This window comes from Cannabis sativa, chromosome 3, assembly GCF_029168945.1.
Source record: "Cannabis sativa cultivar Pink pepper isolate KNU-18-1 chromosome 3, ASM2916894v1, whole genome shotgun sequence".
NCBI classification, from domain to species: Eukaryota; Viridiplantae; Streptophyta; class Magnoliopsida; order Rosales; family Cannabaceae; genus Cannabis; species Cannabis sativa.
This window is the reverse complement of record NC_083603.1, coordinates 22,129,603-22,143,323: the sequence shown is the minus strand read 5'-3', so window position 1 is coordinate 22,143,323 and position 13,721 is coordinate 22,129,603. Positions and strand designations below refer to the sequence as shown.

The 13,721-nt window shown below is 29.0% G+C and overlaps 1 long non-coding RNA gene across 4 annotated transcripts; it reads left to right on the top strand.

Moving 5' to 3' along the window:
• Window positions 1-2,259: 2,259 nt before the first annotated feature.
• On the top strand, window positions 2,260-8,138 carry LOC115711607 (uncharacterized). Of its 4 annotated transcripts, XR_009686812.1 has the most exons (6): window positions 2,269-2,464; window positions 2,759-2,849; window positions 3,306-3,404; window positions 4,331-4,575; window positions 7,530-7,701; window positions 7,791-8,138. It is a non-coding gene; the product is annotated as an uncharacterized LOC115711607 (long non-coding RNA). The 4 variants fall into 4 exon arrangements; XR_009686811.1 differs by lacking the exon at window positions 7,791-8,138 and having other exon boundaries at window positions 2,277-2,464; window positions 7,519-7,536; XR_009686813.1 differs by lacking the exons at window positions 7,530-7,701; window positions 7,791-8,138 and having other exon boundaries at window positions 2,260-2,464; window positions 2,759-3,225; window positions 4,331-4,775.
• The last annotated feature ends 5,583 nt before the right edge of the window (window positions 8,139-13,721 follow it).

Genomic DNA, 13,721 nt, shown 5'->3' with positions numbered 1-13,721 from the left:
TCAGTGGTATAAGGACTAAAAGCAGAATTACTTAGAGATAAACTAAGATCAGACCGGTTGAAAGGAGGAATCATCTCACGCATATTTGGGTTAATAGGAGTTGGAATCATAATGCCAGTAGTTTGCAGGGACTGTGTAAATGGAAAGGTAGAGGCAGTGTTAAAGTTGTGGAAGGAAGGAAACCTAATAGGTAAATCCAAGGAGCCAGTAGCAGAGACACTAAGATTGACAGGAGGAACATTCAACAAGGTCATGGCAGGTGGGTGAGGGTACTGAAAAGGAGCACCCTTATCAGAAATTTTCTCTTTTTCCCTAAGCAGAATATTATAAGGACAAAGAGGCTCAGACATAGTTTCATCACATTTTTGTAAAAAAGCATGACAATACCTTTTAGTGTGATCAAGACGACCACAGTAAAAGCAGAAATCAGGCAAACGTTCATACTTGAAATCAATCCATTTAATGAACTCCCTCCCCATTCGAATAAACCTTATATTCATACCCCTACGAATTGGCAAGTTAACATCTAGGAGGATTCTTAGTCTAAGATAAGGCCCAGTACCCTCTCTAACAGTGTCCCTATCTACTTCAATAAGATCTCCAACTTCAGAAGCAATAAACCTAGCAAGCTCATAAGATTTACACATAAAACGAATACCATACACTTGCACCCAAAAAGGCACATAGTGTAAAGTATCAGGGGTGATAGGAAATGAAAGATCAGGAGCAGCAAAAACAATTATACTTTGTGCAAAGTGCCAAGGCTGACCTTCAAGAACTCTACCCTTATCCCCTTCACACCCAAAAGTAACCATAAACAATCCATCTGCATGTTCAGAAACACAGACAGAGAATCTACATAGCGATGACCACATTCCAGAGAGAGTTTTCATAAGGGAAGGCCTATTGTAAGGTCGAACAGTGTGTAATTTAAGCAGCAGACTAATAGGGGTTGGAAAATCACTAGGGGGGTTAGCATGATAAGTGAAAACAGTATTTTCATCAGCAGGTAAGACAAGAGCACTAGAGACACTACTCAGAAATTCATCCATGATACTAAATAGCAAAGAGTACAAGAAAAGAGATAAAAAGAACAAGCAAAGGGTTGATAAGGATAAAAAATTATACCTGGTTCTTGCCTTATATAGATAAAACCAATATCCTCTAGGAATGACTTTTGAGAAATCCACAATCATAACCCTAGCATTAGCCGAAGTAGCCTTCATTAGGGAAAAATTTTGATGATCTTCATCCGCCTCCATCTTACAGTTTCCAATGGCAAAATAGAAGGTGAAAAGATAGTTTTTAATGCAAAAATGGCAGAAACTTAATGAGAAATGACTATCGGAGAAGATGAGAGGGAGGAAATGATACCAAATGCAATAAATGTTCCAAATAAAACAAATGGGATTGGAGAGAGAAACACCCAGAGACTCAGAGAAATTAATACCCATATTAATTACTAAGAGACACCTAATCGACAGACACTGAGAAGGAAAACCACCACATGAACAGTATGGGTGGACCAAAATCCCCATACCAGGGACCAAAACACGATCAAAAGAGAAGAGGGTTCTCATACCTACCAGAGTGTTCCAGAGAGAAAAACATTTCCTGGGTGAACTCATGTTATTGTACTTGATATACAATAATTTTTCCACTTACACTATTATTATATTATTGGTTGTATTGATTATTGTAGGATTAAATAACTTGAATATTTTGTATTTTTTTAGCTACAATTATTGTGTTAAGTAGAAAATAAAATTAATTAAAAATAAATATATAAATTTCAAATTAATTTAATAATTAATTGAAAATTATAAATAGTCATAAGAATAAGATAAAAATTACTATCACTATTGATAGGTAAAAATTACAATACCTATTGTATTAGTTTCCTAATAGTATACATAAACATAATCGGTGACTAAATAGGGCGGGGAGTACTATCTCAGACTCTGCCCCGTCCCCGAATCGGTAAAGAATATTAATTCCGTCCTTACTTCTATCCTCACGAAGTCGTGAAATTCTTGCTCCATTAGAGACGGATCCCCTCGGATCCTCGTCCCCGTAGAGTTTTTTTTTTTGCATCCTTACTCATATGTAACAAAAAAACAAAAAGTAAATTATCTTTTTTTGGGAATTGCTACTGTAGGACCAAGTTAAATTAACTTATAGTATAGGGTATTTATTTTAACCAATCAAAAGTTTAAAAAGAATTAAATGCATGTATCCTATACTTGACAAATGTACCAGATTATCTAATATGTAATTATATTTTGTTTTTTCCAAAATGATTTAAGAAATGACCCCCACTCTCAAGCTCTGATGTTGTTTACACGGGTGGGCTTTATTTTTCTGGGCTTTACACATTCACGAACAAACGCTACCATGGCGATTATCCCCTGAAATTTGCATCGTTCTTCTCCATCAGTCGGTCTCCATTCTTCACTCCGGCTAGGTAAGTTATCTTTCTCACTTTGACATCTGTTTAATTATTATCTAGAATATCTGAAATTTATGGGTTTGTAGATTTTACTCAAATTAAATTTTAATCATCATCTTCCAATTGGACAAATTGTCTTCTCAAACAATCATTTTCTCTATTTCATACAAGTTTTTAGTCTCGCTCACTTTTGATTTACTTTCGATTGATGTATATCTAGACAGTACTTTAATATACATTGTTGCTTTGCGAAAGAGAGTTTTGATTTCACTCTGTTCTCATTTTCTTTCTATATATATTTGCAATTAGGTTTTTGAAATTAGGTTGGAAACTATAGTCGATAAACGAATTGATTCCTCTTCGCTGTTTCTATCGAACCATTGATCATCTTGTCAGACAGGTTTGCGTTTCAATTTTGTTGTTCTCACTTTGTTTCTATATTTATTTACGGTTAGGTTTTCGATATTTGATTCTTAGAAATGAATTCTTAGCAAATTACGATTTTTTGATTTTTAAGAGCAGTATGTATTTGTTCAAGACCAGTACTCCTTTCATGTGTGACATCCCCTTATTTGATTTTTAAGAGCAGTTTATTCTGCTTAGATCGAGAATATGAGATTGTGAGCTTAAGTTGGCACACTATGTATTTGTCTAAGAGATTTTACAGAGTATGTCATATAAGATTTGGAATCATTTGTCGAGGAAGCAATTGGATGATCCACTTCCGAAAAGGAACCCTTATTTGATGAAGCACATGTTTTATTTTGGCTAAAGAGGTGGCTATGTTCTGGTTAAACTTAATAGCATTGTTATATGTTCTAGTTAAAATGATTTTTTATTTCTTTTGTCTTTTCAGGAAAGTAAATTTTTGAAGTTCTTAAGGTTTATGTGGAACCCTCTATCATGGGTTATGGAAGCAGCAACTATTATGGCCATTGCACTGGCCAATGGAGGAGTGAGTACTTCTTTTCCCATTCTTTTTTTTTTTTTTTTGTATGATATGCTCTGTTTTTAATTCTTAAGCAAATTTGGTAAAAAAAAGAAAGAGGTCAAAATTTTTGTAATATTGTGATAAAATTGAACACCAGTAATTAAAGTTCTTCCTTTTTAGTTGCTATGATAATCTTTGTTCTGTTTTAGACAAAACCACCTGACTTTCTATAAGGCATCATTATAATAGTGTTGACCTCTTCTTTATTTTGTTATTTAATATAACTTGGGCTATTTATGTAGTATATTGGTATAGTATTTCCTTAGATACTAATTGATGCATAAGATCTTGTCTTGAGGAATTATTTAAAACCTCTCTGTATTTATTTATTTTCTGCTTACATGTAGTTGTTATATCAATAACAAAGATGCGTCCAAGAGCAGATCCTAGTTCATAATTTGCTTTATAATGATTATTGTTCTTGAGTACTACCGACTGAGTTTCTAGCAATATTCTCTTTTGAAACCGTTGAAATTTCATTTTTCTTGTCTATTGTTCTCGAGTACTACCGACTCAGTTTACGAATAACTAGAATGAGAGCTTGTTGTTGTTGTAAAGTAACTTGTTTATGAACAGAGAATTTTCCCTTTAACTATTGAGATTTGGATTTGTGTTTTACATTCTCTAAGACCAACTCCAAGTTCATAGAGTTAATTTTGGAGATAGGAGTGTTTTCTGACTCATTGTTTCTTCAGCACAAAGTAGTTATGAAATTTTAGTATAATGCCCTTCATTCTCACATTTGAATTAATCTATACTACTTTACCGTGTAGAGTTAGTTAGATTTTATTTTGTATTGGTTGTTTTTTCATTTTCATTCAATCCATCTATTCTGATCTCATATTTTTGGGCTTAGTTTATTAAGGTTTGATTTACTTTATCTCCAACAGTTTTTAAAGAACGTGCAAAGTGATATGCTCCTCAAAAGTAGGTGAGAACCAAATATGATACAAGTTTTTGCTTCTCTATTCTACGTGTCTGGTTTAGATTCACTTATATACTTGTTTGTTTGTACCACCACATCAACTTGGATGGATTTACTTCATCTCCAACCGTTTTTAAAGAGCAAGCAACATGAGTCTGCTTAAGACACTATTCAAGCATTGGATGTTCTCAGGGATGCTCCATCGAAACTGTAAGATTCTTAATGCTACCTTATTTTATCATTTGAAAATGTCTTGGGCAGTAGTTTATTTTGGTTTGGGTATGTTGTTGTGTGACTTTATAAATTATAATAGTGTACTCTGTGTGGTTCTAAAGGAATGAGTTAATGCAAATGTTTTGTTTAAGAAATTTATTTTCTCAAGTAAAAAGCAGATTCTATCTTGACAGCCACTATTGAGATGGTAAATGTGAATCATGGTAAATTATTATTCGTTTAGATACTATTTAGCATAATGTTTAATTATTAGAGAATGCAAGCTTAATTTGATTCTATATTGTTTAGTTAAATTGATAAGTACTTATTTGGATATTATTTAGTAATAGTATATAATTTGGGAAATTTACATGGTATATTAACTTTTGTCATTTTTTTACAAAAATACTGCCAGGCGGTATTTTTTACTTTTTTACTGTGTTTTTTCATAAGTTTCATACTGCAGTATACTGTGTTAAATTTTCACTGGTGTTCTACTAATGTTTTTTAGTTGTTCTACTGTTGTTTTAAGTTAATCTGTTTTGTGATTTACTAGTGTTTTATAAAAACACAGTATTTTTGAAAACTTTTCCGTGTGACAGTATTTTTGTAAAAATTAACCCAAATTCCAGTATTTTTGTAAGTTTTTCTATAATTTTTTATTATTTTTATTTATTTTGATGTTATATTTTCTTTTTAGTATATATTAATCCTATTTTGTTTATAAGTTTTATTTGTTGAATTTATCAACAATATTATTGTATGTATTTTGTACTTTGTAGTATATAATTGAGTCTGTGTGTTTGATACTTTGTAGTACATAATCTCATTTAAATTTTGGCAAAATCAAAATAATAAAACAAAACAAAAATATATTATTGGGTAGTTAAATGCAAATTAAAAATAATAAAAGATACTATTAAGTAGTCAAATACAAAAGTAAATAAAAAGCTCATGTATTATTGGGTAGTTTTTTTGATAGATAATAATTAGTTGATCATATAGCAATAGTAAGGTGTGATGTATGCTTAACAAAATAAAATAAAAATTGTAGTTAGCAATTATGAGAATGTAATTTATGGCTACATATGTTAATTATTTTTAAGAAATTAAATATTCAAAAACCATATTAAAGTTGCTATCATAAAGGAGTAAATCATACAATGGATGTAATTTTAAATTAAATCATTTAGGTATAAATATAAATAGTATATATAAGTACGGTATATTAAGTTTGATATGAGATTTTGATTATTATTTTATGTATAGTGTGTAGTTATGTTAAATTCCCTTATTTTTTTGGGATTTAGTTGTTAGTAAAATGTCATGGAAAATTTACATATACCCACATTAAATTTAAATTAATTACAAATATATTACGTAGTTTTTATTATACCCATATTCTATAATCATTTATCATAAATAACTAACTTTCAAAACTTAATTATTAGTAACGTATATATAATTAATTATATTTATATCCTATTAAATTACTTCTTTTTCTTAAACAATCAATTTATTTTTTTATATATTTATAAATATAAAAGTTTAAAGTGTTTATTTTTTTTTACAAAAATAATATTATTATTTTTGTTGTTGTTTAAACATAGATACTTTTTTTGTCCAAAAAAAAATAGATGCTTTTGTTTTTAATCAAAAAATTGAGTTTATATAATTTTGGTATTTAGATATCATATGGTATTCAATTAAAAAAAAAAAGAAGAAGAAAAAAATGAAAGAAATTAAAAATTGTTATATGACAAAAATTGATAAATGTTTTCTTTATTTTATTTTTTTGATACAATTTGGTAATTAAATACAATAAAAATAGTATTAAAAATTGATAGTATCAAAATATTGATAATTAGTATTCACATATTTTTTTTTTGCGGTAATATACTGATATGTAAATTAATACTATTCAATATTGTATTTAATAATTGAGGTTTTTTGATTTGTACACTTTAAAATATATATATATATATATTTTTTTTTTTACATTTTTATAGAATTCTACATAGAAACCCCTATTGTAACTAGCGCTGCAACTTAAATCGCAAAAAAAAATTCGTATAGCAACCCACATAGAAACCACCGGAGAAACTACTTTACAAACTCAAACCGTAAATTTGAAAAAAAATTTAAAGTTAAAAAAAAAATGTGGGGTAATTGTCCTTAATAATTTGGTATCATATATTTAATTACTTATTAGTATTGTATTAATTTAATAATATTTGGTATCCAAAACGATTTGTTATAATATGCATTATGGTACTATTATATAATTAATGGTATCATATATAATTTTGTATTATTTGGTATATATCTAAATAACTACTAATTGGTATATAAATAAAACAAAAAAACTCATTAGTATATATTTAAACGTTTAACTACTAATTAATAGTAGAAGTATATATTTTATGCTATATAATGTCCAAATACAATGAAAGTTTGATTGTAATGTTAGATTTCCATGAAAGATAATAATAACAAATTTAGGATCAATTCATATAAACAAATTTAGTATTGTATTAATTTAATAATATTAGTATTGCATGTATGGTTTTGTTTGAAAATATAACTAAAATCCATACCGGTTACACTGCAAACATCCTCAGTTCATAGTTAAAAATCTCAACAAGGAAGTAATGAAAAAATACCTCCCTGTGTATAGTCTAGTTATATAATAAAAAGGGATGTCTTTTTTTATTTTGTCCATTTCTTTATATAATATATTGATGATTTTATAGGTGGAAAGGTTTTTTGTTGTAATATATGACTTATTATTAGATTTCAATTAATAAAACAAACTTAAATATATATAGTTACATGCATATATATAGATATCTTGGCATAAGCGGATTATAAGAATACAGTGGTAGCAAAAAAATAATAAAATACCACTATCTAAAATCATACTCTATTATACCAAAATAGTTTTTCAACAGATAAGGAAGTCTAGGGTGGACGGCGGAAAATGCTGACCGCATCTCGCAACTGTTCAGGCATCGTCTCTACTACAATCAACAGCCGAGTCATGGATTCTGCAGTAATTCCATTTAGCTGGATGTATTCCATTGCACTCTCTATTGCTGAAATACCATTGTGCACGCGTTGGAGGTAAACTTCTTGTTGAGGTGTTAACGAAGCCCGAATACTAAATCTCCAACCATTTACACTTGACCGGGTAATGGTAATCATGTCTGTAGGCAGTGGGGAAGTTATAGGTACTTCGAAACGTCTTCTTTGTCCATTTGGAAGACTATGAACTTCAAGATTTCGACTTCGAACTCGGGATGCAGGAGGTTGATTCTCAGAGTTGCTAAATGAGCCATTGCTATCACTAGATGAACCATTAGTTATAGTATTAGTGTTATTTTGTAACTGATGATACATTGCAGATAATGCATTTGAAGAAGGCATCTCTGTATCATGCAAATTATACAACAACAACTCTTTTATATACCTCCTGAGACCATACAACCACAACTCCCTTATATACCTCCTCAGACCGACTCTCTTTTCAAAAATAGTGATAATAAAAGTGTATTATTTAATTTTTTTTAATTTATTATATAAAAAGAAAATATGACTTTGATACACATGTCCTTTATTATGACTCAGCCTATAACTATTTTAATTAAAAATAATACATTATTTATGAAAAAGTAATACAATAGGTGAGGCTCTAAAGTGTAATTATTATTCTTTTATAGGTTGTTGCTTCAGATCACATGGGACAACATGCAGGTGGTGGGGCCGAGAGATTGTTCAGTGTACATAGAGTATCAACACGTGGCAAGAGGGGATATTTCAGCCATTTGTGCTTAGGGCTTTTGAGAAGACTTTAATTAATTCTCATTTCAACATTTCAACACGTGGCAACATATCTTGGCTGAAGCTTTTATAAATTACTTTTATATGTATAAATTAGGTAACCTAATTGTGCCTCCTACCATTTAATAGAAATTTTTTATGTATATTTTTAGAGTAAAAATTACATATTTAAATAATTGTTAATATTTTTACAAAATAACATATAAATAATTATCTCATTTATAGTTTTAAAATAAATAATTATTTTTTAGTTTTAAAAATTACTTTACTGTTAGTTATAGTTGCGTATAGTCTAATTACATTTGAAATACATTATATCTTTATTTATATTTTATTAGTGTACATAATATCATTTGTAAGGATATCTAACTTCAGTTAAAAGAGAAGGAATAAAAAAGACATGGAAAAGAAAATATAATATTTGAATAAAGAATGTTACTTCACAATTAAAAAAAATAATGTAAAAATAGGTATCGCTAAAAATATGAGATGTTATCTCATTACTCTTAAACTTTCATTTGCATAAACACTTAAAATATTTTTGGGCAATGTGAGATTATTACTGATTATGTATAAATGATATGATATTTTTTTTTTAGTGTAAACTTGATGGTCTCCAAAAGTTATAAAAATACATTACGAAAAATATTAGAGGTCATCTCATTATCCTTAAACTTTTCTTTTATATAAATATGTAGATATAAATAGATAAAAATATAAATATTTGTTATCTCAATTTCTGTCCGAACAACGTGACGCACTCTAAGGGGTGACACGTGGAGATGCAAAACAGCTGAAAATGTAGAGTTTATTTAGCTGTGTTTTCAGTTTTCAGTTTTTAAAATTATATTTTTAAAAGTGAGAATAGAAAACAGTTTTTTATCATTTTAAAATTTAATGGTGTTTGACACAAATTTTTAAAAACTGTTTTTAGATTTTTTCTTACGAAAAAAATCAATATTTTAGCACCATACCATGACATTAACCCATCCGGGTCTAGGTTCGTGTATGGTTTTGGGTATATGATCCGAGTATGTGAGCAAAATATAATATATAATATGTTAAGACAAAAAAAATTGTTTTTGAAAATTAAAAACAACATTGAGATGTTTTCTGTTTTCTAGTTTTTTAAAACTCAATTTTTAAAAAACAGTTTTTAAAAATTTTTGCCAAACGACCCCTAATAGTTTTTAAAAACTGTTTTCAATTTTAAAAAACAGAAAACAGTTTTTAAACTCTAAAGCCAAACAACCTCCTAGTCATCTGCTCCCCGAGGATGAATGTATTGCCAGACAACTTGAATTAGCAAAAAGTTAGGCTAACTGTACGGAGTAAACAAACAAAGTTAGGTATTATTACTGTCAAAAATTAAACTTATTTATTTATCTACAACCGATAATGAAACTTAAGTATTTACGCCGCAAATTAGTCTCTAATATTTTAATGAAAATGATGTAATATATTTTTATGATAAAAACATCTTATTTGGATTTAATTTTATTTTTGCTTACGGTAAAAATTATAGTATTTATTATGACACAGAGTAAATATATTTTTTGGCACAAATAGTCGCAGTGGTGGGCCACCACATAGAATGGGAAGTTTTTGGCCAATGTGTGTTTCTAACATCCATATATCAAATACAAGTTAGAAAAGTCACCCAAAGCTCCATAATTATTACTATATATATATATATATATATATATTTTTTTTTTAAAAAAAAAAAACAGAAAAAAAGTTTCTAACCATATAAAAAATGTTTGAGAAAATAGTAATAAGTTTTTTTTGCACGTATTTTATACTTAATTAATATAAAATATACAAAATTGTAAATTGCCCTAAAAATAATAACATATAATTTTTTTTTTATAAAAAGTAACTCATTGATATCTTCTTGGCATAATGATAAGGAACCAATTTTTATAATAATATTATTTATAAATTTTATTAATAAACTATGTAGTAATTTTCTTATAAGATATTTTTTTAATAATTTATCAAAATTACTCTATAAAGTTGACTTATTTAAAATACTACATTGTAACTTTTAGATCTAAAATAATAAAACACTTTCTACTAACTTTAAGAATTGGTGGTATTGTAAACTTTGTTTAAGACATTTAGTTACCTTTTAGATACTAACACAAAAATATATGCTTTACACATATTAAAATGATCATCTTCAAAAATTGATCATGCTAGTACTTTTTTGAGCTAAAATAATTAGTGGTACAACTAGAATTATTTTTTGAAAAATGTATTCTAAAATAGAAATGAATATTTTTTTAAAAGTAAAAAAAGAAGACACATGTTTTTAGTTTAGGAAAGACAACTAGAAAAAATAATAATAATAAAAGCTAAAGGTGCAAGAGTCTACTTATTTATGTTTTTTAAGTTTTGTTTTTATAATTGAATACACAGTATTCTTAGCTAATATTGAATACACAGTATTTTTTGCTAACGTGTAACGATTAATTTTTGTTGATTATTTGTCTAATAAATGGTGAGTTTGGAAGATTTCAAGCCTAGATTCATAGGTCATAGCCATATATTTAATGCTTCCTTACAATTATTATTTTTTTTTTTCTGAATAAACTTCTGGCTTAGGGGTTAATTGAAATTGAAATTGGTAATGAAATTGGTCCCCAAGCAAACCAGCACAGGAAGCACCACACTTCCTAGCCCAATTGACTAAGATATGAGCTAAACTATTGTCTTTTCCAGCAACAAACTTTAAAAAATTCACACAATCTCGTGTTAAGAGATGGAAAAAATGAAGTTTTGAATCTTAAGATTGGGAAAACATGCATCTTCAGTCAGTCCCATCAAAGTTTTCATAAATTAATCTCATAGCAGGGGAGATCTATATCACTTCTTCGAATATACGATGTTCCAGCTAAGGCATAACAATTCAATTCATGAAATTCATACAAACACAAATATATTCCACAAAACAGATCTTAGATTCAATTCAGTAAACAATTATACCATCACAATTCAATGAAACAATCAACAAAAGCATCTCATCTAGAATCTTTCACTCCCAAAACCCTCGTCCCCAACCAGAGAGAGAGAGAGAGAGAGAGAGAGAGAGAGAGAGAGAGAGAGAGAGAGAGAGAGAGAGAGAGAGAGAGAGAGAGAGAGAGAGAGAGAGAGAGAGAGAGAGAGAGAGAGAGAGAGAGAGAGAGAGAGAGAGAGAGAGAGAGAGAGAGAGATACCTGATTTAGCCGGAATTGGTTGATGGAAGGAAGGAGATGAAGAGCAGAGGCGGCTAGGCTTGGTTGTTCTTCCAGTCGGGTGAGCTTTCCTGAGAAATGAAACTCTTGTGTTATCAAGAGCTGGAGATTACCTCAATGTTGAGCCCACAGTAAAATGAATCCCAAGCTACAAAAATAAAAATGTAATACCAAACATGGGTTAAGCTTTAAATTCCCAATCCTGAGTAAGCAAACATGTATACCAAACAGCCCCTTGATGTATATATAAACCATGTAATTGATTCCCTAATAATCGAATAATTTCTTTCTCTCTATTCTTAATTCTTGACCAATTATTATTAAACAACACTCGACCATTCTCAGCTTCAGACCTCCGCAGCCTCGCCTGCATTCAGATTTTTTTTTCTTTTTTAAAGAGAGAAGGAGACCAGTTATATTAACCAGACCGGACCTATCCATTTGATTACAAGGTGATCTTTCCTATGAAAGATGATTATGATGACATTGTATAAAAACTTAATATTTTAAAGATGATTTTTAAGTACAGAGGATAACAAAAGAAAAAAAAAACAAAATTAATTGAAACCATGATTCATAAGATGTTTAGTTCCCAGAAAATAGGTTTGATTCTGGAAGTAATTATTAGAGTAGAAGAGAAAGACTCAAATATAGCACCACGAATTTCAAACAAAGCCTATGCTAAAACCTTATTTTGTTACAATGTATAGTTAAAAATAATCTTCAACAAAAATTGTAAATAAATCATCACTTTCAGAAAAATAAAAACTAAAAATGAAAGAAGATAAACAAATCAAACATTATAAAGAATCTAAATCTGAAAAATCTATAAACGAGAGAGAAACCTAACCTTTCTTAAATCATCTTGGCTGTTCTTAAATCATCTGAAAGGTGTTTCGATTGAAAGACCATGGATTTAGGGATTCGAATTTTAAGTAAGCCGTCGCCGAGGGGTCGCCATGGGGTCGCCGTGGGGTCGCCGAGGTGTCGCCGAGGGATCGCCGTGGGGTCGTCTGGGCTGGCTGCAGAGATGGCGTGGGTTTGGAATGGAGAGTGAGAAAATGAAGTTTTTGTTTTTAAGTAATAATATTTTTTATTTTTAAAGATAAATATTATTATAAAAAGTATAAAATTTTTATTGTATACATTAAGTGTATGATAAAAATATATATCTTAAACAATAATAACCACACGATTTAAAATTGATGGTTGAAAAAAGTACCCTACCGGTAAGGAACTTTTGTTGAGTCCTACCATAATCTTGCCCTATATATATATATCTTTATAAATGCAATCTTATTTATGTCAAGAAGACTTAAGCAAAAAGAACATGATTTTCCGAGGGTATTTGCTAAAAGAATATGGTCAATCACCAAACAGTTCAATAATATATACAATAATCACTATCATACATAAGACTCAACTCAGTCAACGAACAGTTCAATACTCAATGCAAAGACACTATAAATTTGTTCTAAGTGACTATAAACGAACATCATGAGTGCTAAGACGAACATAATATATATCATTGATTTGACCATGTTCTTTTAGCAAATACAATATATATCTTTGATTTGACCATGTTCTTTTAAAAAATCATAAGTAATAATTACAATCTCTACATGCCAGAATATTTTCTTAGGTACAATATCGATTCATCAATAAAATTAATGATTAGTAGTAATTAAAAGCAGTAAGTAATTATAAGTAGTAAGCAGTATCTTCATTTAAAAGTAGTAAGTAGTACCATATATCTTCTATATATCTGAGTTGGTTTCAATTTCTTTATCAAATGGGTAATTTTGTTGTTCTTTACATATTCTCATTTTGCAGCAGATGAATTTGGAGAATACAGATAAGATGTTTCTTGAATAGTAATATTATTTATTTCTGCTTTGTTATTTTCAGCCCTTGACATTGTAAATTAAATGTTAAGTTACTTATTAAAGTAATAAGCATTCAATATGATCAAAAATAATATTTAATGAATGTAAATTATTTTATGTATGAGTATTACCATTGATGAAGTGTTGTTGTTTTGGAATTGTCTGGATTGATTTCGATTGT